Source organism: Cibotium barometz, chromosome 11 (assembly GCF_041138505.1).
Source record: "Cibotium barometz isolate CiBa-2024 chromosome 11, ASM4113850v1, whole genome shotgun sequence".
Classification (NCBI taxonomy): Eukaryota; Viridiplantae; Streptophyta; class Polypodiopsida; order Cyatheales; family Cibotiaceae; genus Cibotium; species Cibotium barometz.
Genome location: NC_141056.1, coordinates 43,515,202 through 43,518,428, shown reverse-complemented (window position 1 = coordinate 43,518,428; position 3,227 = coordinate 43,515,202). Strand labels below are relative to the sequence as shown.

Here is a 3,227-nt window from a genome sequence, read left to right as displayed (position 1 = left end):
ATGGGCATGGGCATGGGCATGGGCATGGTAAACTCGGCTGGGCATAGGCATGGGAACTTGCCTTGGTTGTTTTTTAATACTTAAAAAAACCAAAAAAGAGGTGTAGTACCAGAGCATCAAACCTGCGACCCACACATGAGGAGGCAAGAACCTAACCGTTACACCATTCTATATACCGTGCAGAAGAGCTTCTCTTCTAAATAATTTTGAGTCAATTTTTTGGGCCTACCGGCAATCTCCCACTATACCTGTAGCTTCAGAGGACGAGGTTAGAGACTGCGTGCACCAGCAACCCCGCATCCTACCACCGCTGTAGCCTCAACCTCCTCCACCCTTGATCCCATGGTTAAGGGTTTGTTACTTCACCGTGCCCTTTAGTGCTGAGGCACACCCCCCTTACCCCTTCGTCTTGTGTTCGGGAACCTTACAGGAGGTGCTCCGACTCATTACCTCATCGAGAGCATGGAGTCGGAACAAGCAGCCTTCGGGCTGCTCATGTGACCGAGGATAGCTACTTGGTTGATCCTCCTAGAAGTCATATGCTTGTCTTAAAGATTAAGCCATGCACGTGTAAGTATAAACTCTCTTGTACTGTGAAACTACAAATGACATATTAAATCAGTTATAGTTTCTTCGATGGTACCTTGCTAGTCAGATAATCATAATAATTCTAGAGCTAATACGTGCACCAACCCTCGACTTCTAGAAGGGATGCATTTATTAGATAAAAGGCTGATGCGGGCTTGCGTGATAGCACAGTGAAGGAATCGTCGGCCTTTAATTTCTACCTATCAACTTTTTATGGTAGGATAGAGGCCATGACGGTGACACGGGTGACAAAGAGTTAGGGTTCGATTCTAGAAAGGGAGCCTAATAAGTAGCTACCACATCCAAGGAAGGAAAGCATGCAAATTACCATATCCCGACACAAGGAGGTAGTGACAATAAATAAAAATACTGGGCTTTTTCAAGTTTGTTAATTGGAATGAGTATAATCTAAATACTAGGCTTTTTCAAGTTTGGTAATTATTGGAATGAGTATAATCTAAATCCCTTAACGAGGATCCATTGGAAAGCAAGTCTAGTGCTAGTAGCTGTGGTAACTCCATCTCCAATAGTGTATATTTAAGTTGTTGTAGTTAAAAGAGTTAAAAAGCTCATAGTTGGATCTATGGTTGGCTGAGCAGTCCGCCTCTTTTGGTGTGCAATGATCGCTCCACCCTTTCTATCAGGGATGTGGTCTTAGTCTTAACTAGTTGGGATGTGGATTTGGTGGCTACTTTGAAAAAATTAGGGTTCTCAAAGCAAGCCTATGATCTGAATATATTAGAATGGAATACCACGAGATAGGACTTTGGTCAATTGTGTTCACTGTTGATCTTTAGGACCAGAGTAATGACTAATAGGGAGAATTGGAGGCATTCGTATTTCATTGTCAGAGGTGAAATTCTTGGATTTATGAAAGATGATCTACTTTGAAAACATTTACCACAGATGCTTTCATTAATTAAGAACGAAAGTTGGGAGCTTGCAAATACTGTCCTAGTCTCAACCATAAATGATGCTGACCGACTAGGGAGTTGGCAAATGTTACTTTGATGTCTCTGCCAGGACCTTATGTGAGAAGTTAAAGTTTTCGGGCTCCAAAGGGAGTATACGCACAAGGCTCAAACTTAATAAAATTGACGGAAGAGGGAACCACCAGGAGTGGAGTGTGCGGCTTTATTTGACTCAACATGGGGAAACTTACTAGGTCCTAGCATAGCAAGGATTGACAGATTAAGAGCTCTTTCTTGATTCTATGGGTGGTGGTGCATGGCCATTCTTAGTTGGTGGAGCGATTTGTCTAGTTAATTCAATTAATGAACGATACCTCAGCCTACTTACATGAAGGATCTTCTTTGTAGCCAACTTTTTTATAGGGACTACAGCTGTCTAGGCCATGGAAGTTTGAGGTAATAATAGGTTTGTGATGCCCTTAGATTTTTTGGGCTCCATGCATGAATTACACTGATGAATTCAATGAGTTTACCACCTCGGCCAATTGTCCTCGGCCAATTGTCCCAGGTAATCACTTGAAATTATCTCGTGATGGGGATCATAGATCATTGCAATTATTGATCTTCAATGAGAAATTCCTGGTAGTTAGCCCGAGTCATTGACTACATCCTTGCTCTTTGTACACATAGCCCATTGCTCCTACTGATTGAATAGTCCAATGAAGTTTCTAGATCACAGTGATGTTGGTGCTTTGCCACTGGTGACGTTGTGAGAAGTTCATTAAGCCTTATCATTTAGAGGAAGGAGAAGTCACCAACAAGGTTTCCATAGGTAAACCTTTGGAAGGATCATTGTGGACACACCACTACAACACAACCCCCCCTTTAACGAGACAAGTTTGAAATGATAGGTTTTTACAAAAGCATCATTTACATGATGACAAATGTTGTATATATGTTGTATAAATGACAATTTTTTGAGCTAAAAACACTGCATCGCATGACTCCTTGCATATGCGACGCTTCTTTTTTGCTGTCGCTTGTATGATGTTGCTATGTAAACTACAAAGCATCGCTTAAATGACATTTCTTAAGCATACATTGCTTAAGCGACGGTCTAGGGTTCTAAAAAGAAAGCCCAAAACAGATGGCTCCCACCAAATCGTGGGAGCCATCAATCCCAGCCATGCTCATCCATGCCCGTCTATTGATCGCTCGCCCTAGCCCATTCATGTCGGTCCACACCCTTTTCTTAGCTCGTCCATGCTGCCTTCCTGCGTGCCAGGTCACTGGATGAGAGAGAGAGAGAGAGAGAGAGAAAGAGAGAGAGAGAGAGAGAGGTGGGTGTGTGATGTGAGAGATGTACGTGTGTGCATGTAAGAGAGAGAGGTGTGTGTGTGTGAGAGAGACAGTGGTAGAGGCATGTGTGTTTGCATGTGAAAGTGTGAGAGAGAGAGGGAGAGAGGGGTGTGTGTGTAATGTGTGTGTGTGTGTGTGTGTGTGTGTGTGTGTGTGTGTGCGCGTGTGTGTGAGTGAGTGAGATAGGGATGTGTGTGTGCATGAGAGAGAGAGAGAGAGAGAGAGAGGTGATTGAAGGTGGATCCCAAAAGAGGATTAACATGGTGGATTAAGCATAATGATAAATAAACAATGGGGCTTTTACAATATGAAGTGACAGGGAGCTATGGCAAGTCTCCCTAATGGTAAGATTAAACCATCAATTGTGCC

General features: G+C 43.0%; 1 pseudogene; it reads left to right on the top strand.

Moving 5' to 3' along the window:
• The first annotated feature begins 512 nt into the window (after positions 1-512).
• On the top strand, positions 513-2,354 carry LOC147634203 (18S ribosomal RNA; annotated as a pseudogene).
• The last annotated feature ends 873 nt before the right edge of the window (positions 2,355-3,227 follow it).